This window comes from Rhyacophila brunnea, unplaced genomic scaffold (assembly GCF_057557595.1).
Source record: "Rhyacophila brunnea isolate RB1 unplaced genomic scaffold, BYU_Rbru_1.0 scaffold_5, whole genome shotgun sequence".
NCBI classification, from domain to species: domain Eukaryota; kingdom Metazoa; phylum Arthropoda; class Insecta; order Trichoptera; family Rhyacophilidae; genus Rhyacophila; species Rhyacophila brunnea.
This window is the reverse complement of record NW_028233170.1, coordinates 3512391-3539458: the sequence shown is the minus strand read 5'-3', so window position 1 is coordinate 3539458 and position 27068 is coordinate 3512391. Positions and strand designations below refer to the sequence as shown.

General features: G+C 30.1%; 1 protein-coding gene across 2 annotated transcripts in view; it reads right to left on the bottom strand.

The window, feature by feature from the left end:
* LOC147065912 (alpha-tocopherol transfer protein-like) overlaps nt 1-26802 on the bottom strand; it is a 73509-nt gene extending 46707 nt beyond the window's left edge. For both annotated transcript variants that reach the window (XM_085955934.1, XM_085955933.1), the window contains exon 1: nt 26511-26802. The gene's annotated coding sequence lies outside the window, so the exon portion shown is untranslated. The remainder of the gene's footprint in view (nt 1-26510) is intronic.
* Between the last annotated feature and the right edge of the window lie 266 nt (nt 26803-27068).

The following is a 27068-nucleotide window of genomic DNA, read 5'->3' as shown; positions in this document are numbered from 1 at the left end:
TTTGACGTGATTCGAAAAAGTGTAGACATCTATAATGTGATAAAAACGTTCAAAACGTCATGCATGTGTCGATGCAGTGCAGTTCATCGTGAGGTGACCTCATTGTTGTTTTGGTGATTTCGGCAGATTTTGCCAACTGAAAATGTTCGTATAAAGGTTCAAAATGTACTACGGGATGGGAGCATCAGTCTGATAACATTTTAAACACCAAGAAAAACGACATTACACACTTTCCTCCCCCGTAGCGGCAGCTTACTGTGACGTCACGTGATAGTCCGTGGCATGCAGCATAATATATTTCGCGCTTTATGGTTATTTTTTCCATCAATTTCATACCAATAAATAATAATTTCGTTTTGGATTTTCTCATCAAAATATTAAAGTCGAACCGAGTACCGAACTGTCTCATCTGATTTGAACCAATTTTCTAGGTTGAGATTGACGTTTAAGATCTGTCCATTGTCTCACGAGTCGTTTGATTGACGAGAGATTGCATTTTCTTACTAGAACTTTGCTTAGATACGAATCTACATTGTTTTTTTTTAATATTCACATACTTACATGCAAATAATAAAATTGCTTAAAATGCTATTCAAAAACATTTATGAAAATTATTGTGAAAATGTTTGGTGTGTGAAAAATCCTCATTCTATAATAAAAAATCATAATTATATTTAGATACCTAGGTTAATATTATTGTAATTTTTTTGTCTTGATAATGGTGTTTTGTAAAGGGCCAATTTACCAAAATGCTATTTTACAGGAGGAGGATTTTTAACTTTTGCTATTTATTTATTAATTACACATAAATGTCTAACAAGTTTATAATAAAGTTTAGAAAGAATACTGTCTTTATAGTAGGCTTTATAATATAATATTTTAAAACGTCTCATATGTCACATTCGCATTTTTCACTAAGTGAATATTCGCCCTTACGATTTTTTAGTACTTACTTCCTGTCGAGATACAAATTTGCCGTTTTACACAACAAAGCTAGTGAGGTACCTACATATTGTTTTTTCATTAAAATCTCAATTTCGCCAAAATGGTTAAATCGCCCTTTTTACAAAACATCGACGATATATTGTAATAAACTAAATAATCAAAATAATATTTTATTCAAAAAATATACCTATTATTAATAAATTTTGTAAAAGTACACATATCTCAAAGAAATGTAAAATACTTCAGTGTCATTTGGATTATCTCGTCTATTTTTTATGCATAGGTATATTTAATTTTAAATAAGATTTTTTTCCTCTTGAAAATTAATGAGTTACTTTTAAAAGGTAATACAAACTGTCAGATCTTTTGTAGTTCTCTGTCAGTTTTTTTATCTTTTCCTGAGTACAACTTGTTAAATTAATAATCTGTCACAATTGAGAGCAAGTAAAAATAGAAAATGTTATTTTAATAACAATCAATATAATTTATTGTAATGATGTAAAAACGTAAAATAGATGATAATCACATTTAATTATTTATTAAAATGGGTTATTACTCATTAGTAATGACCACATATATTATAATCCCTTCTACGAAAGGTGTTTGGCTCACCTGGTAAGCATTTAATCTGGTAAGTATGAGCATAAGAAATTACATATAAATTTGTGTAGATGTATGAATCACCATGCAATGACTGTAACCAGGTATACATAGGAAAAACGCAACGTGCCTTTGACATTTCAATCAATTGATATAACATGTAAGAGTAATATTTTTTTCAGAATTTAATGTTGTGAGATTCAGATTTAACCATCCACCAAGCCGAACTGGAAGCAGTTGTGTGAATTCATGCTGTGGAGACTCCACTGTGAATTGTAATGAGACTAATTTTGTGTTTTTGCTATATTATTTTCTGGTGTATTTTTTTTTCTTTAGTTCATTAACACGATTGTTATTCTTATTGGCGCTACAATATGATTATATTATAATTATTTTAATATTTCACACAAAATTTTGCATAACTCACTCTATTATTGTAGCTAAATATTTTTTAACAATAGTGCATATTATACGCATTGAATATTATAAAAGTGTTGATAATATACGTATATTTCCAGAGTTTGTTGTAAAATTTTATCCGATATATTGTATGTAATAAAATAATGATAATATTATCAAATGACTGGCAGTTGAAACATATTATTGTTCTTATGAATATAATATAATATTTAGAATCATAACCATATACCTACCAGTATTTACCAAACTGCGGTACGCGTATCTATTTTTTAAGGGATATGATATTGAACTAAGTTTTCATAAAAATATTTGACTTGGCAGTAATAAGTGCAGTGTTGCCAACAGTATGCTATGACTATAGTATAAGGAATATAATTTTGGTCCACCTACTATGTACATACTATACATTTTCTCAATATCATACTAATACTATAATTTATGAAATCAGAAAACATACTAGCATTATATATGTAATTAATAGTACTTAGCTATTTATTTAACATACACAATTTGAAAACATCTCAGATATAATATAATACACACCAAAGGAAAAATTTTTGAAAAATACGATATCCGACGAGACGTGAACCCGAATCCACTAGATTCATGCCTATGTGCTTTACTTATCCATGGCGTCCTATCTAATAACGACGAAATTAACTATATTTCAAACGCATATCAAATTATTGCATTAATTTTTGGCTATCGGCTTTTGCATTTTAAATAACACATTTAAATGTGTGTTTTGATTTTGAGTGACCTAAAGTGTATTTTGTAAACAGAAACTATATTTTTTTCTTTGGATTTTTTTGATTCCGTGAATTTATAAGCGTAAACTAAATCTGTTTTGAATATAAAGTTGCACGAAAAATTTATATGATTCCAATACTCAAATGGTTTTTTCGAATTTAAGGACTGGTTCCTTTCTGCATAACGCCCACCAAATATGATTCATAATAAATGTCGTCAGAAGTTGGGTATGATGGTAATTTTAATATAATATAAATAATTAAAAGATAAAAAGAACTTTTTATATACTTACCACGTTTTTATATTTTCTGTTGAATCATATTAACTTGACAATTCTATGTATTAATAAAAACTGTTTATTGTACTTGATAGAGAGGGAAGTTAGCTAAAAACCTTCAATCGTCCAATACAAATCTTGGAAAAACAAGAAAAAATATCTACTGGAAACACAAGAAAAAATCTGTACCGGACGAACAAGAATACGAGCTAATAAAAACGTGGTAATAAAATACGTCTTAAAGAGTTCTAGCATATTGTTTGGTTGAGAAATACTGCCACACTCTTTGGGTATTTTAATTCGAGGCCAAGTATGAATACTGTGATAAGTATTATTTTGTATTAGGTTGCACAAAATACAAGAGACAGCCATCAGATGGAATTCAACGCAACATTGTTTGGTCGGTTGCTTCGGTTATTAAATATTAATTCATATTTAAAACGATTGTAAAGTTGCGAGGTAATTTTTCATGCAAACAATATTATAATTCGATAAATTATTTGTTAAAATGTAATAATAATTAGAGATTGCAAGGTTGGACAAAAGATTTTTCCATTTAACATTTAAATTTTAAAATCGCCGAACCTTGTACAATTTTTATTATGACGGATCGGTTTTGGCAATTTGGCAACTAAAAATACTTTTTAATAAATGTATTTTAAATTCACCAGAACATTCCCTAATAATTCTTAGTTACCACGTACATCAACCGAACTTAAGGGGGGACATGCTCGTCGAAGGTCAAAATTCAGTTTTTATTGTATTTTCAAACCATGATCCTGGACACTCCTTAAACGTTGTAGATAATCTATTTATATAATTTTGAAGCCGTATTATCCTTTATAGTAATTTTAAACATTTAATGACTGCATAAAGTATTTTTGTTACATAAAATAGTATTCTTTTAAACCTCTCGCTCTAATGTTTTAAAATATAGTCATATTTCGGTACATAACTGTGCAGTGGTGTTCAGATTTTTTACATTTATTAATTTTTAAACGCATTTATAAAACTATTAGCATAATTTATTACCAGATAATTTTTGTAAAATATTCACGATAAAAAATTATATTGATAATCTCTGTGATCCCAAATTTGACAAGAATTAGGCATTTTATTATTCAAAAAATCGGCAAGATTAACACATTTGAAGATGATTCTAAAGATACTTATTATAAGCTATGTCTTTGACCATTCAAGTGTAATAACATCTTATGAATAATGATTGCTTTATAATAATTATTGACATAAGAATAAGGTAGTGTTTTTTTGAAATACGCCATTTCTTTTGTCATTCCCTAGTGGTTAAGCTACAACATACGGCCGTAGCCATAAATTGACAAACTGTAATTAAAGTAGGGAGTAAAATTATGTTAACGCGCGTGTTTGAACATATACCTAACCGATTTTTTTTTAATTTTTTTTTAAACGGTACATGTTCAAACACGCGCGTTAATATCATTTTACTCCCTACTTTAATTATAGTTTGTCAATTTACGATTACGGCCGTATGTTGTAGCTTAAGGGGGGACATGCTCGTCGAAGGTCAAAATTGAGTTTTTATTGTATATTCAAACCATGATCCTGGACACTCCTTAAACGTTGTAGATGATCTATTTATATAATTTTGAAGCCTTATTATCCTACATAGTTATTTTAAACATTTGATGACTGCATGAAGTATTTTTGTTACATAAAATAGTATTCTTTTAAACCTCTCGCTCTAATGTTTTAGAATATAGTCATATTTCGGTACATAACTGTGCAGTGGTGTTAAAATTTTTTACATTTATTAATTTTTAAACGCATTTATAAAACCATTAGCATAATTTATTACGAGATAATTTTTGTAAAATATTCACGATAAAAAATTATATTGATAATCTCTGTGATCCCAAATTTGACAAGAATTAGGCATTTTATTATTCAAAAAATCGGCAAGATTAACACATTTCAAGATGATTTTAAAGATATTTATTATAAGCTATGTCCTTGACCATTCAAGTGTGATAAACATCTTATGAATAATGATTGATTTATAATAATTATTGACCTAAGAATAAGGTAGTGTTTTTTTGAAATACGCCATTTCTTTTGTCATTCCCTAGTAATTAAGCTACAACATACGGCCGTAGCCATAAAATGACAAACTATAATGAAAGTAGGGAGTAAAATGATATTGACGCGCGTGTTTGAACATGTACCGTTTAAAAAAAAATAAAAAATAAATCGGTTAGGTACATGTTCAAACACGCGCGTTAACATAATTTTACTCCCTATTTTAATTATAGTTTGTCATTTTATGGCTACGGCCGTATGTTGTAGCTTAACCACTAGGGAATGACAAAAGAAATGGCGTATTTCAAAAAAACACTACCTTCTTCTTAGGTCAATAATTATTATAAAGCAATCATTATTCATAAGATTTTTATCACACTTGAATGGTCAAGGACATAGCTTATAATAAATATCTTTAAAATCATCTTCAAATGTGTAAATCTTGCCGATTTTTTGAATAATAAAATGCCTAATTCTTGTCAAATTTGGGATCACAGAGATTATCAAAATAATTTTTTATCGTGAATATTTTACAAAAATTATCTCGTAATAAATTATACTAATGGTTTTATAAATGCGTTTAAAAATTAATAAATGTGAAAAATCTTAACACCACTGCACAGTTCTGTACCGAAATATGACTATATTCTAAAACATTAGAGCGAGAGGTTTAAAAGAATACAATTTTATGTAACAAAAATACTTCATGCAGTCATCAAATGTTTAAAATAACTATAAAGGATAATAAGGCTTCAAAATTATATAAATATATTATCTACAACGTTTAAGGAGTGTCCAGGATCATGGTTTGAAAATACAATAAAAACTCAATTTTGACCTTCGACGAGCATGTCCCCCCTTAACCACTGGGGAATGACAAAAGAAATGGCGTATTTCAAAAAAACACTACCTTATTCTTAGGTCAATAATTATTATAAAGCAATTATTATTCATAAGATGTTTATCACACTTGAATGGTCAAAGACATAGCTTATAATAAATATCTTTAGAATCATCTTAAAATGCGTTAATCTTGCCGATTTTTTGAATAATAAAATGCCTAATTCTTGTCAAATTTGGGATCACAGAGATTATCAATATAATTTTTTATCGTGAATATTTTACAAAAATTATCTCGTAATAAATTATACTTATAGTTTTATAAATGCGTTTAAAAATTAATAAATGTAAAAAATCTTAACACCACTGCACAGTTATGTACCGAAATATGACTATATTCTAAAACATTAGAGCGAGAGGTTTAAAAGAATACTATTTTATGTAACAAAAATACTTCATGCAGTCATCAAATGTTTAAAATAACTATGTAGGATAATAAGGCTTCAAAATTATATAAATAGATCATCTACAACGTTTAAGGAGTGTCCAGGATCATGGTTTGAAAATACAATAAAAACTCAATTTTGACCTTCGACGAGCATGTCCCCCCTTAATAAGTTCTTTTATCTATCGGGTTTTATGGCGTCTTTTAGATAATATTTCGGGTATAATAATAATATTATGAGTTATCATGATGCAAAACCTGCTCAAGACATTTTTAAATCACCCCCTTTTATTAGTTATAATATATTATTTCCTTGCGAATTGGAGTAATCGTCATCATCACTTTATATCAGTAAATATGATAAGAAAATAATATTCAATAAATCATTGATGTAGTAGGTATTTTTTTTTTATTTATTGATGAAACAAACAGTTACGTTTTGATTAAAAAAATATGTTTAAAAATAGAATGGTGAAAAGTTATTGCAACCAGCAAAGTTTCCATATAAATTAAAATATATGTAGTTAAGTCTAGTAAATAAATCACATAAAAAAATGAGGATAAAAAATATTAAATATTAAGTACCTAAGTATTATCGATAAAAAGTACCATTTTTTAAATAATAAGTATTTATATAATATATTATATGTGTGTTAATAATTATTGAAATTTTTACATAATATGAGTAATCTAAGATCAGTGTTGCCATCTTTTTGTATGCTGATTATAGTACAAAGGCGTAAAAAATATAGTATTTCGGAAAAATATATGGTACAGGAACATTTGTCGTCTAGAATCCTTTAAAATTATAGTATTTTGGTATATTTGGCGTAAAATTATAGTATTTTACATTTTTCGCGGAATCAACATTATAGTACTGTACTATAATTATAGTACGGTTGGCATCACTGTCTAAGATAGAACCGAAAAACAGAATAATAAGAAAGGAAAAAAAATATATAATTTATTTAATTTTCCTTAAATCTTCCTCTGCTGCGATACAAATAGTAGGGGGGAGGGGAATCGTAAACCTCAAATCTTTAGGTATGAAGTGAAAACTGTTTTTAGTGATTTTTTATAATGTGAAAAAAATTCAGAGCATATTTTGTGATGATTTTATGTATGGGATACCCAAGGATTTGTCAATAAAAAAACAAGAGTTTCGTACCTACACTAGATGTGTCGCCTGCCAAAAATTGTATACAAAGTACGGTAGGTAGTATACGAGTATGTTTGAGTCAAATATGTTAAACAAAACCTTCTTCTATAGAGATAAATATAATATAATCACAAAACAATTACTGGGATCATTACATCTCATACAAAACCTCAGTATTATCCTGCTTTTTGTTTTTTTTTATTCCATACAAAAATGGCATTTAAGTGGATATGGAAGAAGTTTCAAAATCTTTGGTTTAGGAGGGTATATACATATACCTACTATAAGTAAATGTATCTACGTATCACATATATAGTGATGAACAAAGTTCGATGAATGATATAGTTAATGTTATTTCATTATTTTTTATTCTTTTGAATGTAACCACCGCCATCTTTAGACTAATATAGCCTGAGCATAACTTTTTGCACAATCAACGAGTGGTGCACTGCCATACTATTTATTGATAACGTACTTGCAAGCAGAGTTTGGTATTCTGTAATGACTGAAGAGTATAATAATAAGATATTAGTTATTGTCGTTTAGAATCGAGTGTCACATTGACAAACGTCCTAGTATATTATGATATTATTATACACAGAAGAAGTTTACTTACTTTGATCGTCACTTTCAATTATTAATAACACATAACCACTAAATCAGATGAACTCCAAGGTCTCCAAGATACGTTAAAACAATCTGAAAGAAATCTGAAACTAAGAATACTCAGACTAGTGAACACGACAGACGCGCCAGTATGAGCACTCTATAGAGTACTACATTTTAAATTTATTTCTTATGTACGTGTTTCAATTATTTTATCGAAAAATCTAACGTTTTTATGGTAAATTTAAAACTAGTCGTGATATGAAAAAAAAACGATAGTTCTAACAAAACTTGGCAGATACAAGATAGATAACAAGTGAAAAATGATAGATCTGGCAATTAAACTGGAAAATAGATTATAATAAATTATGTATACAGTACGGTGATACTTTACTTTGGTCTTCGAACGTGCTTTATTTAGTTAACATTATATCTATATGATGGAATATCTTTCAAACACTATAAGCACTTAGGATTTCGTGAAATGAAAGTTGTATAATTATTAATTACCAATGAAATAATAAGTAAATAAAAAAAAGTTAATATGTGCAGGTAACGCACTGTTAATATGGAGTGGTTGTAATAATTATAGGCTTTTAATATTTTTATGAAGTAGGTTTTAAGTAAGTATTTAGTTCTAAAATAATTGTTACATTAAGCTAATTTTCTTAAAAGCTTCATACGTGTAACTAATTAAATTGTTACAAAAAATTACCCTAAGTCAGTAGCTAATAGTTACCTATGTCCTAAGTTGGAATGTATATAAAAAAACAAGCAATCCTTGAGTGTTGTGAGTAATAATTTTTGCGTCGATTTAGATGTGATTGAATTGAACCATTCCTAATAGAATTGAGCAAACCAAAAGAAAATCAGTAGTGTATTCAGTATTAATTGTGCACTACAAAATGAATATTGTATCACTACCGAAATATAATACAATATACCTACGTCTAGAGATGTCATATCGAAAGAAAAGGTGTCGATACTTGTATCGGTAACGGAATAAAAATTAATATCAATACTAGTATCATTATCGACGGTACCAAACGACTGTGAAAACTTCACTAAGCAAACATATCGCAAGAGATAAAAATTTATTGTACATACATAAGTTGGAAACACCTCGGATATATACCTACCTACTAGAAAAAATATGACGCCCGATGGGATTAGAACCTGTATATCCACTGGTGTCACGCCAATATGCTTTAACCAATTAAGCTACGGGCCTCCTGCTTTATTACGATAATTTTAACTAGTGGGTTCTACATGAAATGCTTATCAAATTACGTTATTTTTGACTATCTGTTTTTGTGTTTTAAATCAAGGAAACATAAATTGCCTTAATAATCGACGCCCGGCTCTCGCCAAATGTTTAGTTATAACGTCTACTTGAACTTGGTAATAATTTTTAATAAACCATTTCTTTTATTCAACGAATAATTCATAAGATTTTAGAATGTAACATTCTATGCATTGAACATAATTGTATATAACTTTAAAACACCTCAAATATATACCTACTAGAAAAAATCACACGGTTAAAGCATATTGGCGCGATACCAGTGGTCCCAGTGGATATATGCGTTCAAATCCCGTCGGGCATCGTATTTCTTTCAAATGTTAACCTGGTTAACATCCTTAGTTATACTTGCAGAACAAGTGTTTATCGCGTGGGTATGGGGAATGTATCTGAAAAAATCTGGTATTCTGCGCTTGAAGCGAGAGATTCAGACAAAATGCCGCCACAACAGTACTTTTTATCATCCTTTCATGACTCCAATATCTTAGAAATGTGTTGTATTGTGGACACATTACTAACATGATAATATATATATACCACTAAATCTAATTTGAATGCCATATCTGCTTCAATAGACAACGTCTACGATTTCAGATAGGTACATTTAAAAATACGCCTGACAACTTCCAAAACTAGTGAGTAACTAGCAAACATATTAAATTTGGATACATTTCAAATTATGTGAGTACGTAATCTACCTATAATTCAAATATTATTTGCAAATCTGCTCGTGTTATTGCTGTTCACCAAGGACTTTTTAATGGAAGGATATTTCCGTTATTACTAAGTTTAGGTAGATATTGCTATATAAATAATGATTCTCCTCCGATTTGCCGCCCTTCGGGTATCTGCCGCTCCCAACTGACGCTCAATCTGCCTATCCCCACGTGATATCACTGGAAAGATTCTATAAGTATAAGTTTAACGGAAGTCAGTGGTACCTATTAGAAATTCTAATCTCCGCCTAATCCCGCAGCCTATAAATCAATAACAAAATAATATGATATTTTTTTCAAAATTAACTCTCCCAAACCGTTTTTATGCGTGCTTGCCCGGCCAAGTGTAATTGTTGTATTAAAAAAGTCAGAAATGACGTACACAAAACACGCCCCTTTTTAGATTCAAGTTCCGGAAAAAAACAAATATTATTTTCAAATCAGTTTAACCAGATAATTCTTCTTTTATTGCGTAATGTTGTTTTTTTAAGTTTAAATAATGCTTATTATTTTATAATCGTATTATCACATAACATAATGTAACCTTTCGACTGTCTGACTCGAGATAAAAGGGATCATTGTACAATTAATAATGTTGCCAATATCACGACGCGATAGTAAACCTCTCTGTAATTAATAATTCGCATACTTTTTAACAACTTTCTAAATGGAAACGGTTATACAATACACGCTGAGAAGAAAAAAAAGAGATGCGCATTTCCGACAATATGAATTAATCATAAACAATTTGATATGTTTGGAATTATGCAATGTGGCTGCAGGCGCGTGATTCGATTCGTATGAAGCATTTTTAGGCGCCTACGAACAAGACGCGACTAGGCAATATCTATACTATAATAATACTTAGTAGGTGGGTACTAATGATATAAATTAAAAATGGCTTTTCATTTTTTTTTTTTTTAATATTCTGGACATAACAAATAAAAGTATCTAGCGACAGACAGGTAATTGATTGCTTATTTACATTTAAAACTATTTTAATTACTCGATGAAAATTTACAAACATTTACTTAAGAGCGTACTTCAGTGAGACGGCAAATAATTTTCAATAGTAGGTGCGACGAAATTTCTCACTAGTCGCCAATCGGAGACAGACAGTTGAGGTGTCCGCACGTCGATTTGTTTTGTCATGGCGTCCGATGAAAATAATCTTAAATCGTGTTAGGATGACTAAAAAACTTTACGCGTGTACTTAAAAAAGAAAACAAGTCAATGAATATACTATTATTATTAGTAATATATTAATAAACATAACATTAAATGGACGCATATTGAATTTTTATGAGAAATTATATTTCGTTCGGCACGCGTCGTTTTCACAATCCGCGCATCGCCTAGCCACGACCTTTTTAGAACATGCCTCAACTGAAGTATAGCCTTATATATTCAGAGATAATTTATAATATGGTTATTTCATCATTAAAATATAATTTAATAAGTTTCATTAAAAATATCAGAGTTTTTTTTATAATATATTATAGTTTTAATGTGTTTTATATTATTTAAAATGAAAACGTCGATTTTTTATGATAATAAAAATGTGTGTAATTTGAAATCTTTTTGTTAATATTTAATGGGATTTCCATATAATGACCATGCCAAATATAGATTTGTTAAAATAAAACATAAATGCATCAAGAGTTTTCGCTATAAGTGGTCTTACCAAGATATGGAAGCAACATAAAAAAGCACCGAGTCACTGTTTGCCCGGTGTTTGTTTATCCAGTAAAATCTTGCAATCGATTTTTAATTAATTTCCCGACAAGCTAGACTTTTAAAACTTTTAGAATATATCAGAACACGATGCCAATGCATTATTTTAATACTTTTAGCCATAAGAAGAATTGAATTCATTTTCAGTTAATTCTGTTTTGTATGAAAAGTTATTTCGGAAGAAATCCGTAATCCAATCCACTATTAATTATTGGTTGCTAGGAAATTATTAATATATACGTGCGTTACTATGGAAATCAATATGAGTGTCAAAATGACATTTCAGTATTATTTCTATCGAATACATTTTTTTTGATCGTTTAAGCTAGTCAAGTCAAGTTTATATGATTCAACAGAAAATTTAAAAGCGTTGTATATAAAAAGTTATTTTTATCTTGTGATTATTTTTAAATTAAATTAAGCGTGGTCTAAGGTAAACCATAATACATAATAGGTCAAAAATATTCTCCTATTCATAAACTATCTAAAATTATGCCATTAAATTATACTTAATTTTAGATATTTTATAGAGTTGATTGGTGGAGATTATGTAGGGTTTAATCGAATTTTAAAACCATCTGCAATTTGTATTATTAGTTTAATGGAAAAAAATGACTGATAAAGTATTGCATTATTAAAAAAAAAATAACCAATACCATCTGCAATTTGTATTTTTATTTCAATGAGAACAAATAAATTACAACTGAGAAAGTGTGCATTATTTTTATCGAATCTCCACTTTTATGGTTTAGCCTAGACAATTCTATTGTTCGATGACGTATTTTGTTAAAATTATTAACATTTATTTTAATATGCCACAATCATTATTTTCTAGAAATAGTTTGGCATATTATTGCATTCGAAGTATGGTCAATAATTAGCACTACTATTAAACTTTAGGGCCAAAGTATGTGGATAGATTTTCACCATAGGGCATCATTAGAAAAAGGGAAATGGAGTAAGTCTATTCTACCATCACCGCGAGATGTGCCCTGTTTTGTAGAGTCTCCTTTGACGAGGAATGAGCTTAAGTTAATACTGAGGCTAAGAACAGGGCACACAATGGGCAAAAGATTTGATGTCCTCATAAGAAGAAGCGAATCGGAACTCTGCGATGAATGTCATGTTTTAGAGGACATTGTACATACAGCACTACAATGCCCTAAATATGAACTTCACAGAGTACAGTTGCGAATTGCGGATATCTATGAGAATGTCGACGAATCGATGGGTGTCCTGGCGGTGGGTAAGATGGAAGAGCTAGACAAAATTGTGTATGTTAACAGAATAGGAGTGAGGACCTGATTGACGGATCCCTTTCTAGAAGAGAAGAGGCGATATGACAGCGAGTCGCAGTCAAATCCTCGGTAAAATCACAAAAAAAATTAAAGTTTACAGTTTCATGTCACGGCCTGACTAGTATAGAGAGCCTTTTCAACCACACAAGAGGCTTTTTTTATATACCGGAAGGAAAAAATAAGGCTGGAATACCTAGCTTGGAGTCGCTGAACAGTATAGAAAGATTATCTTAAGTGAAGGGAACGAAAAGAACTTTTCCTGGAGAAGGCCAACGGCAAGATTCATTTTTAGTGCCAATTTATTTGTAGCAATACGAGTGAATGAATAAAATAATCCATGAACACTCCTAGTATTACCTAATCCAAAATATTTTAGTGCGTTTGACAAGTACGTGTGTGTGATAACATAACTGACAAAACTCACTGTAATATTTGCATACTGATATTTCTTGTTCTTTCTAATGAAACTTCCGTTTTTATAACACGTTATTGTAACTGGATCGTAAAATCATTAAATTTAATACCGCATCAAATAGCCTAAATATTCATAGTATTAGGAATTAATTTTTACGATCCATATTAATGTACGAGTACAATCGATAAAGTTATAAATAATACAACACTGTAGTAAATTGCCAGTGTGTTAAATGTAGAAAAAACTTACTGACATAATTATTATATTAATTTTAAATAGGTAGGTACTAACCACGATACAGTTGCATACTATGCATTTAACTGCGTATAAATCAATGGTTTTAAAACTATTTGATTCGCGGCGCCTTTCAAGATTTTTTAATAAAAAAAATATTGATAAGTAGTATGAGTGAATCTATTATTCAACAATTTTATTTATCCTTATCGACTAATTTTGTTTTTAATTTCAGTCGATGTAAATTTAAGTGGAGATTGAGCAATGAATGATACTAAAAACCGTGTAAACTTCTCCAAATGATCTTCATGAAAGTATTATTAAGCTGAAATAGTTATTTTGAACAAAAACAATCAATTATATCGTGAGAAAAAAACCAATTTATTAATGGCCAAGTTTAAAAAAATCCACTTTCACTAGTTAGTAAAACACTGCAATAATACCTACTACATTTAGTGTGTGTTTAGATACTTCGATGCGGTTTTTTTCAAATTATTAATTGGGTTTTGTTTTTTTACGAGAGAACAGCCACTGAGAAATATGAATATTATCATTGCGATCGTTAAAAAAAATAACATAAAAAATTGTGCCGCCTCTAAAAATTAATCACGGCACACACTTTGAAAATCACTGGTATAGTACATGACCTATGTTGTATTGCATAGTATAAAATAACGAAAGTGAACGCAAATCTTAGAATATTATAACAACATATGCAATCGAATGTTGTAATGTAAGATGCTCTGATAGTGAAATAATAGTGTTACTTATTAAATTCACAATACCTCGTTGAAAGCGTTATAATTTTGCAAGTCGTAACAATCAAGTCCCAAGCTCTGAAACAAACGACATGGCAAATCTGGACGTCAATTGGGGAAAATGTAACAAAAAATAAATGTAATGCTACTGGTAGGTAATCTCCTATATATTATTATCCTACAGCTTTGCCCGTTTTTGCGAGCGATTGTGTGCCTTATTCGTCATGTCCAATAGGTTTAAATGAAAAATCGGCTCTCGGATCGTGAAATATCGGTAAACCATAGTTGACAGCCGTTTGACGAAATTCCACCCGAAGTCGGTGATTTTTATTCATTTCCCGATACATTTTCCAGCGACACGCCACTTTATTGACAACTGATTATGTCGGGAATTTATTTTTTCACAACGTTTGCAACACTCAAACCGACTAACCAAAGATGGCCGATTTAAATTTAAAATGCGTTTTAACCGATATATACAATCAATTTTCACAAACTAATCATAATAAGATTAACAGATAAACATATTAGAACTGATTTATTTAAATTTTTATGAATTAAGTTCTTTGTTTTAGTTAAGTTTCTACACCTCTGACGGAAAGGAAGTCTTTTGACACTGCGCGTATTTATCACGCTATGTATACTAAATTACGGTATTTCAATTGACTCACCACATATTTACTTATCAGATGCATTCGAGTAACTACAATTTGAAGTGAGCACAATTTTGTAAAACTTAACACAGTCACAAAAAAATCACTTTTAAAAACTAGGTACCATCCGTCATTTGTTGTTCATGTAAAAAACGACAGGTGATATTTTTTACGTCTCATAATGATTTAAAAATGCACAGCACTATATAATAACTCACATTTATAACAAGTACCCGTAGATAACTATAATTATTCAAATAAACAATAACATTTATACGAATTCCGATTAAGACTGATCATTTCATTGAAACGCGGACGCACGAAATATCGGCGTTTTAACATAACCAAGGAATAATATTTCCAAATTTAATGTCACTTTTTTTTTGTACGGCTGTTGAATGATTTTTTTTGAACCAATCAAACTTATATACATTTAATTAGCTCATTATATAAACCAAAAATATTTAAAAGGTATCAACCAGTGTTGCCAACTAAAATTTTCAAAGTTCAGTAGATTTTTTGATTTTTTCTTCAAAATATCAGTAGATTGACAAAAATGTATAAAATTCAACGATTGTGTTTGGTGAAAGCGTGCATATTGACACAATCTTACAAGTGTTTTTTAAAAAATCATGTAAAAAGTGACTTTTGTTCATCACAAATATCATAATTGCTTCTTTTCCTGACAAAAAATTCAGTAGATCTAATGAAATTCCAGTAGATATGGCAACACTGACTATGCGATCAACCCAGTGTTGCCAAGTCAAAATTTAAAATTTCAGTAGATTTTGACAAAAAAATCAGTAGATTTCATACAATATCAGTAGATTTTGAAAAATGTGGTTTATTAGATATGATTTAAAACTAATAAGAATAACAATAACTAATTATATTAATTTATTGTAAGCAATGATGATATTAATGGGTAAAATGGCGCTCTTGGGTAGAGTTACAATGCTTTTTATGTCAATTTAGAAGTGTATAACATCAAAAAAGGTCATGCCTAAATCATTTCAAGTTTTTTATTAAAAGAATCATCAGTTAATTTACAATTATGGAGAAACACAAATGTCAGTAGATTTCTTGAATTTCGAAAAAAAATATCAGTTGATCTACTGAAATTACAGTAGACATGGCAACACTGGATACCATAGAATATTATTTCAAAATTTGATAACGTAACATTTTTTTATAGCTGTTAAATGATAATTTTTTAAACCAATGAAACTTATATACATTCAATTAGCTCATATATTCCAAAAATATTTAAAAGGTATTCAACAATAATTGGTGTTATATATATTATTTAAATCATTATCAACCAGAATCAATCCACTGCTGGATAAAGGCCTCCCTAGCCTGATTCTATTCCTTTCTGTCATTTGAATTCCTGTATTTATCAAAATCGGTGATATTATATTTATCCTCATATTCATATCGTCATCATAATTATCGACCTGAACCAATTCACTGCTGGATAAAGGCCTCCCTACCCTGATTCTACTCCTTTCTGTCATTTGAATTGCTGTATTTATCAAAATCGGAGATATTATATTTATCTACATATTCGTATCGTTATCATCATCATCATCATCAACAAAGATCAACCCACTGCTAGATGAAGGGTTCCGCAACCTGATTCTACTACTAGCAGTTAAACGAATTTGTGATACTATACCTATTTATATCATCCTTATCGACATCGACCTGAACCAATCCACTGCTGGATTAAGGATCCTCTAGCCTGATTCTATTCCTTTCTGCATTTTAATTGCTGTATTTATCAAAATCGGTGATATTATATTTATCTACATATTCATATTGTCATTATCGTCATCGACCTGAACCAATCCACTGCTGGATAAAGGCCTCCCTAGCCTGATTCTACTCCTTTCTGTCTTTTGAATTGCTGTATTTATCGAAATCGGTGAAATTATATTTATCTACATATTCATATCGTTATCATCATCATCATCAACTAGGATCAATTCACTGCTGGATGAAGAGTTCCCTAGCCTGATTCTATTCCTTTCTGTCATTTGAATTGCTGTATTTATCAAAATCGGTGATATTATACTTATCTACATATTAATATCGTTATCGTCACCATCGACCTGATCCAATCCACTGCTGGATAAAGGCCTCCCTATCCATATTCTACTCCTATCTGTCATTTGAATTGCTGTATTTATCAAAATTGGTGATATTATATTTGTCTACATACTCATATCGTTATCATCATCATCATCAACTAGGATCAATCCACTGCTGGATGAAGGATTCCGCAACCTCATTCTACTACTATCAGCGAAATGTTAAACTGTCTGACGTGAATAAAAAGCCCATCCCGAAGAGAAAACTATGGCGCCATCTATGCATACTTCACAATTTTAATAAAATCCAACACCGCCAAGCCGTCTGCAAGACCTAGCGAGACAGACTGGCGAGAGCCAGCTGGCTCAGCTAGTATTTATTTATTTGTTTATTTGAAAAAGACACGTTGAGTATATAAAAAAATATTAATTCAGGACGTTTACAACATGACATTTAGAATACAAATTATAAGTAATCAGTTAGAGAGAAAACAAGGTGGAGAAAAAAAAAACAAAGCAAAAATAGTTTTATAGAAAAGAAATAAAATAAAAAAAACAACAATAATTCAAAAAATACAAATTAAACAATAAAATAGAATTTAAAAAACAGAATATATAATGGATCGCCAAAAATATCTACATCTCTAGGGAGTGCATTGAACAGTCGCATAGCCCTCGCTATTGGTGCCTGGTGAGCCTGACATGAGGAAACAGCTTTCACCCAAAATAGGTCATGGCTGCGACCACGCATGTAATTGACGGGTGCGTAAAAAATTAAATTTTCTAGAATATCGGGATTGAAAATGATACCACGTGAGAGCAGGGAGAAATGCTTTAAGAGCAGAAGTGACCTACGAGCTTCAAGAGAATGAAAGGCGAGCATGCCTTGAAGAGAGTTAGTCGGAAAAGACTCGTTTGAGAAGGTGTCAAAAGGAAAATAATTATTAACTTTAAAATAGAGATGGCGAAGAATTTTTTTCTGAACATGCTCTAAAACAAGCTTATAGGAAACCTCATAAGGACTCCAGATGATGGAGCCATACTCAAGAATACTCCGTACTAACGACACATAGAGTGTACGTAAAACAGTTGGATTCTTGAATGACTTGGCTTGTCTCATGACGAATCCTAGAAGCTTGCTGGCACGCAATGCCGTAGAAGTGATGTGCGAGCGAAATGATAATCGTGAATCAAACATACCTGCCACATATCATAATATCTGCCACAGGCATAGTTTTGAAGAAAATATAACAAGGAGAGAGCTGAGAATTGGTCATCCACCTCATTATTATTATTATTATTATTATTATTATTATTATTATTGGTATTATTATTATTATTAGAACAACACAGGGCGGGTCCTAGCCTTCTTCAAGAACCTCCTCCTTCATCCCCTATCATGGGCCAGTTTCCTCCAAGTGTCTACCAAGTGTAGTTCTCTAGCATTTTTGTTGACACCATTCTCAGTGGCTGAGAACTATCCATTCTCACTATCTACTTGAAGTCAAACTACTATACATTCTTCTTGGAAGAGGTTGTAGACCTCCAGCTTATGTCAAGTACGCCATTATTGTCTTCTAAAATGGGCCCATAATATCCTACGCAGGTCACACAGTTACTGTCGAGAATTCAAAAATAGAACCTTCTGGATAGTAGATACATGCCATATTACCCAGAATTCAAAAGACAATAAGTACAATGTACTTAGCAACATATCAAACTTATTGCCAGTAACTTCACAATTGTGAGGAAAAAACAAAACAAGATAATAATAAAATATTGATTGCTAGAAATTCGCGATTTATGAAAATTGCGGTTAGGTAAGATAACATCTTAGTGCAGGATAATAGAAGTTTTCCTGAAACCAACAAGGAAAATAATATATTATGTGTAATAAATAATACGTATATTTAGTGTAAACTAATATAAATATCACAGAACAGATAATAAATAGAATACCAATATGCTATATTCAATACGCCGCATGGTGAAGCAGGCTTTTAAATGTGTGAGTGTCCTACGAAAATGAAGCACGCATTATGCACGTGCAAGAGTGTGTGTAATACACCAACATTAAATGAGCGTAAATGCATAAACCGAGAGCAGTTTTCAGTATTCGACGTTAAACGTATTCTAGACACGTGTGTAAGTTTAACCCGGGTTCATCCTTACTCGCGTCGGTTACCTGCTATCGCCTTACCCGTTGTGTATTTCAGTTCCCATTATTCCCTGATAAATATAGTCTGTAATGAATGTTATGTTATGTACACAGCTAATTTTTATACCAGAGTATTTTGCACCATACATAATACCCTGTTTACACTGCATGGATTTACTACTGTCAGTACGTATTATCGCGACCATAAGAAAATACACGTGTAAATATGTATTATCATGCAAGTTGCAAGATTGCATGCATGAATCAAAAAAGTTCGTAAGCATCTGAATTTTCACGTGACAGTCGGGATTTGTTCGATATCTTCGCCTGCGCAGTAGAACGATAGTGGAAAACCTGCCGAAAAAAACGAAGTACACAGCGCAGACTCATTTTGAGGTTAAACGATTTTCGCGAGCTGTAAAATGGTACCATACAGTGACAATATCGCGTCTCGCTTACTCTTGAAGAATGAGATTGGTGAGACAGTCAATACTTTTACGTGTATACAGTTATTTTAGCGATAGTTTAAAATACACACTACTGTTGGAAGTAAATATTTAAATTCATATCTTTATGTTTACTTGTGTATGTGTATACTTTTGTTCCAATACAATACCGGTATCGAAACTTTTTTGTCAGTATCGGATCTATTGGATACTTGTCTTGTCTTCGTCACTAGTTGGAATATTTAAATGCTGACTGGCGATTACAATACATTAAAACATTTACAACCTTTGACTCATTACTTGTAGCGTAGTTTTTTGAATATTTTTTTTTGCCTCAGATGGAGCATATAGATGTAAAATAGAAAGCTTTTTATTTTTATATTTCTTTCTCGTTGTTTGCTAATTTATATATCGATCAATATACTGTCATAATCTTAATAAGTTCCAATTTTACTTTTTACGATACCTTTTTTATTCGGAACATTTTCTTTCGATATAACGGCCCTACATGTGTGTTACGTAGTTCATTGTTAAATTTTCATGAAAAGCTTTAAAAAGCTTTATAAATACAAAACGGTATAGCTTTTAATTTTTTTTATTTTGTTAACTGTCAATTCATGGTGGAACTGCATCGTATTGTTGTTTTAATCTATTAAAACGATTTTTTTTTGTAGTACTTATTCCACTTTTAATAAATAGATTAGGACTGGTATCGTCCACGTCAGAGGGACATTTTCAACTAAGGCTTTTATAAAATGTATCATAATATTTAGATAGATTCTGGATTAGACAATCAAAAACAAAAATAAACAACATTCTTCACAGGTATGTACACACATTTGGGATTAAAAATATGATAGTTAATTAAAATATCTACTTATAAATGAAATGACTCAGAGTTCATACCAATGGTAAAGAAGTTAATGAGCCTACGTAATTTATCATTGCAGTAGTATTTCGTAAATCTGTTCACCTACATGCTACTTTACTTTGCTGGCCATCTTCTGATGGGTGAGTGATATATTATATTAAATGATCATACTGATCAGTCATACAGTTAAATTTAGCTATTATATTTTTGGATTGAATTAATAAGATATATTTTCCACTTTAATTGTGGTAACTGTAAATTCTTGGTGCAAAATAAAATACATAAGTAGTATGTTTTTAAACCTCATACCTATGTGAAATAAGTACATAGTAGATAAATAGTAGTATGTACCTATTGTGTTTTATTTATACGATTCTTTTGAGTGATATATCATCAATAGAATGTTCAGTGTTTTAGAAATTTTAATAATCATCTTAAAGCCCATAGAATTAATCCATCCCTGATATATATTAATAATATAAGCAAATAATTACAAGATAAAAAGAACTTTTTATATACAAAGTTTTTAAATTTTCTGTTGAATCATAATATAAACTTGACTTGACTAGCTTAAACGATCAAAAAAAAATTGTATTTGATAGAAATGATACTGAAATGTCATTTTGACACTCATATTGATTTTCATAGTAACGCACGTATATATTAATAATTTCGTAGTGGATTGGATTACGGATTTCTTCCAAAATAACTTTTCATACAAAACAGAATTAACTGAAAATGAATTCAATTCTACTTAAAGATGGCTAAAAGTAATAAAAGAATGCATTGGCATCGTGTTCTGATATATCCTAAAAGTTTCAAATGTCTAGCTAGTCGGGCAGTTAGTTAAAAATCGATTGCAAGATTTGTACTGGATAAACAACCACCGGACAAACAAGAATACGACCTAATAAAAACGTTGTAATAAAATAAGAAAACACATGAAAAAATCCATGCAAATAAGTAATGATACGAAACTAAGATTAGTTTAGATTTCGTACATACATAAAAAAATACTTAGCCAGAGGAATAGGTATAAATTTTTACCGTACTAGAAGACACTTTATTATTATTTAACCTTCAATATAATTTAATACCTCAACATTCACAAAGTGTGGTATATTAACCATAAACTGTGTAGTAAAAGAATGTACCTATCGTAAGCACATCTAACGCGGTCATTTGAATTGAACGATAATAAATTTAATTGAACATCAAAGTTTTTATTACTTACAAAACTTAATATCTGGGTCACTAGAATTTCCAACACTTTGTTAGGCATATGAAATCGAAAGGGGTATAAAAAACTACATCATTCAATAATTGACCTTTAAGGAATTTGTATAGGTAGCTAACTATTATGTACAGGTAATTAATTTTGAAACCAGTACTAAGCCTAGTGCAGACCAATATATTATATATTATATCTGTCCGTAAACAATTCATACTCGTATCAATGTAGGTATATAAACAAATGTCCCAACATAATGAATACATGACATAAAATAGGAACTAAATTTAAAATATTCATAAAAAAGTTATTCAACAAAAACGTCATAAATTTGTAAAATTCAAATATAATTTTTTTAGTGAATTAGTAATCAATATCCTTAACATGGTATGTATGAAGTTGATCTCTTCAGAACAGGGCGCAGGAGCTTGCAAATGAAAGCCGCAAAGCAGGTTTAAAGATAAAAGTAACGATCAACTGCGTTGCTGAACCAAAAGTAATCCTCAACAATGGCACCCAAATCGAGAAAATCAACAACTACGTCTATCTTGGACAATAAATGTGAATTAACAGTGGTATGTATGACGAGATTTCTCGCAGAACCAAATTGGCATGGAGTGCATTTGGGTGCCTGAATATTATCTTCAAAAGTATTCAAACTTTATGCTACCAACGCTCACATATGCATGTGAAATATGGACTCTTAATGTAAGAGAAATAAAAAAAATTACGAGCAGCGGAACGCGCAATTGAAAGGTGCATTTTAGGCATCATGCGTAAAGATCACAACATAAACCGATGTATAAGAAAGCAGAGAAGAACACGCGATGTGAGAGCGGTCGCTGAACAGATGGAATGTGCTGGACATGTCGATCGGCGAGCGGATAACCGCTTAACAAATACTGTCATACAGTGGTAACTAAAGGGCATTAAACACACACAAGGATGCCCTAAAATCTGCTAGATAGGCGAAATCGTGAAAGTTTCGGTGGATGTATGTGGCAGCAAATAACTAGGCACAGTGTAGTGGAGGGAGCTAAGCGAGGCCTTCATTTAGCAGTGGATCGACCCCTACTGATGGTGATGACCATTGACATGAATATTATATTATTATAATACTCGTATTCAAAAAAGTGATCATTGCTAAATTAAAGCAAATAACTTTCAGTAGGTATGTTTGGCGATTTGAGAAAAGCACTATGTTATTTTAAAAAAAGCACTATGTTATCTATCTAAAACACGGACTAAGTGTCACCTGAATTCCTCTGTAGAAAAAATTATGACTCGTCATTGAAATCAATAATCCCAATCATTTTCATACAACTGACATTTGACACTATTAATTAACAATTAATGTCCATATCTACAAAATGCATGGGACATATTATTTCCAACGCCATATTATGTGAGATTTAATAAAAGCTTTTGAAGCCAACTTTTTGCTTGTATCTATAACTTATATTTTTGAATATTTTAGCCATATTTGATTTCGTGCATAAACCGAAAATAAGCAGTTTACAGACATAAATACTCGTATTACTGTTAGATGCAATTATTGTGTCAGATGCAACAATATATTATGTACAATAGATTGAAAGTACCTTCGTATATATTATAGATTATAATGGCATGCTATAAACCAAAAACGAGCGTATTTATGGATTCTGCCATATAATGATAATACGACAATTACTCGTATTATCAATGTATATTCTAACATTATATTGTTTACTATTATCAAAAACACGATATCAAAAGCAAACAAACACCAATTACTCATATTATTGTAATACAAGTAATCTAAAAATGACAGCTGTTGATAAAAGTAGGGCGATTAAGAACATATTGATAATAATTATATTAATCATAACAAAAACACTACCAAGTTTACTGAGATAAGAAGTAAATATTATTATTTCTTAACTACATAACATAGATAAGCTAGTAAAGATATCGAAATTGTTTTTAAATTGTACTGATACTGTTCAAAAGAAAACTCATAACTGGAGCTTGTATATTACATTTAATATTAGTTAGCATAATTAAAAATCAATTATTTACCCTCCCAATAGTTTCATGCTAATGTGATAAATAAAATATAAGATTATAGTGTTTGCATCCGCCGGCGTCTATCGTAAATGGGTCTCAAATGACGTTGCCAACGTAGCGTTTTTCGTCAAATCTAGCATTTACAACGTTTTTATTAGGTCGTATTCTTATTTGTCCGGTGGTTGTTTATCCACTACAAATCTTGCAATCGACGTTTAGCTAACTTCCCGACAAGCTAGATATTTAAAACTTTTGTAATATATCAGAACACGATGCCAATGCATTTTTAAAATACTTTTAGCCATCTTTAAGTAGAATTGAATTCATTTTCAGTTAATTCTGTTTTGTATGAAAAGTTATTTCGGAAGAAATCCGTAATCCAATCCACTATTATTGGGTCCTAGCAACTAAATTATTAATATATACGTGCGTTACTATGGAAATCAATATGAAATGTCAAAATGACATTTCAGTATTATTTCTATCAAGTACATTTTTTTTGATCGTTTAATCTAGTCAAGTCAAGTTTATATGATTCAACACAGATAATTTAAAAACGTTGTATATGAAAAGTTCTTTTTATCTTGTAATTATTTAATATGCGTCTAGCTCTAATGTTTGCGTTAGATTTAGCGCCTTTCGCTACCGCAAAAATTCTTACAAAAAAACTGGAGTATTGATGATATCTGCTTGATAATCAAGATGCTGGCGTAACTAAACAATAAAATAAAGGTAACACACAATATTTAAATGGTGGTAAAATTTCGTACCTGCAATTAATTTTTGGTTAACTGAATTATTATTTAGTTAATACACAATGATTTTTTATTAATATTTTTGGTTTCATGGAAACAATATTTATAATTATTATGACTTACTTTTTGAAATGGTGGTTTCTAGAAATTTTATTTTGTAAAAATCTAGTTTTTATTTTCTGCCCATAAACTTATTTCTATATTTTTTGTAAATTACAGTTGAAAACATTGGTCCCAAAGTAAATACTTTGACGTTTCCTTTGAAACTTTCAGAATATAGAGAGGCTTACTTATAGTTAAGTATAATATATAAATCAGTTTGACTGGCAAATATTACCACATAGTTGTATTATGTTCCATCACAAAAAAATGCTTCGAAAGATGACTATGATGTTCAAATTCACCTCGAATCATAATTTAGAATAATTCACAATTTAGAAACGTATCATAACAGAAGATTTCTTTAGAAAAGGTTGTGCGAATATTATTTAAAATTTAATAGAAAATTAAAAAAAAAAATAACCACAATAATAATAATATTATCCCAAGATTATAAAAAAATAAGGACGTGTAAATATTAAATATTATAAAACTATTGGTGTATATTTTATATTATAAGTGTAGTTATTAGTTTTGTTAATAAATGATTATTTATAACACATTAACGATGTTTTCTAGTTTTATTTTTAATAAAATTCAAGTGGGGACCGTCCCTATTAACCCCAAAGGTAAAGCCGCCCTAGGTAGGTACCCAATATAATATATATTATTTTGACTTGGATATATCTTAAATGGTTATCAAACTATTATTGGTTGAATAAATATGTACATAATATTGTTTTACAGTATCTATATATATTTATTATCACACGAGAAAATCGTTAATATAGTATTAATAATAATATAAATAAATAGAGCATGTACTAAATAGACAAGTAGACAAACATGTTTATGAAAAACCTGTTTTTTGTCAGTAGACAAGTTAATAGATTATGTTAGGAGCTATACGAAAATATCTAAAAAAAATTGAATCATACGTCATAATATTAATATATAGGAAGTATATATATAATAATATATGAATTGATTAAATACATTGAATATTTCATCTGGCAGTGACCATCTAAGAAACGAGAGAAGTGAACAAGCAAGAGGAGAATTTTATCCAGCTTTCAATCCACTCCGACTGATAAAAATGATAGCCACCATCTTTATTTTGTAATATTTTTATAATAAGTTTTTTTGTAATAGTGTTATTATTTGTTTACTAAAAATGATAAAACTTTTTGTTATCAAATAATGTCAGGCATTTTAATAGTATGTCATCCTATTCTATCGTATAAATATTTTTTGTATAAAATGAATAGAAAAACTATAAGTAGTTTTAAACTATAAATTTATATTATGAAATGTCAATTCGATACTGAGAATTTCAAAATTGGAACATTTTAAGTAAGTAATACAATATAGAGTCCAGTGACAGTTGCATAAAAACTTGTTTCAAAAATGAATGAGAGCCGAATACTTTGTGTATCATTGAATGTTATTTTGTTAGTATGATTAATAACAATATTATGGTCTCATCTTGGCCTATAATACATGTTTAAATATTTAACTATATATTATACTAACAGAAATACAGAAATGTTTTAAAATAAAAGTATAGATTATTTAAAGGAAATATTAATAAATTTACCTTGTATAAGGCAAGAATGCTTCACTCGAATCTGTCAAAAACTGTTTCGAATTTGGAACAAACTGATCACAATTGAGATATTCAATGTTGCTACACTTGAAAAGTTTTGATTGCGAAAATGATTATTGTGTGTGATTGCTTTGTTGTTGTTTTTGGGCGTAGAAACTGAGAGTGTGTGAAGTTTTATATGATTTTTCTTTTGTTTGGAAATGAGCACACCGTACGACACAGGCGACCGACGCGGCCAGTTTGTATTGAACACTGACCACGCTAAACCAACAAGAATGGCGACTGGCGAGGAACGCTTTGGTAGCATTTTATTAGGCGATAGGCATTGAAATGCATTTCATTACAACCGAGAGTGGGGGAACTTCGCAATATATTATGTTTATATTCAAACATTTCATTTTATTAAATGAGAAAAAAGTAACAAGTTATAATAAAGTAATTATCAATCAATATAATTATTGAGAAATACATCACAAAGATAGATAGGCACTTAATTGGCCCGCATTTATGAACACAGCGTCATGGAACACTGCGCTATAAAATGACAAC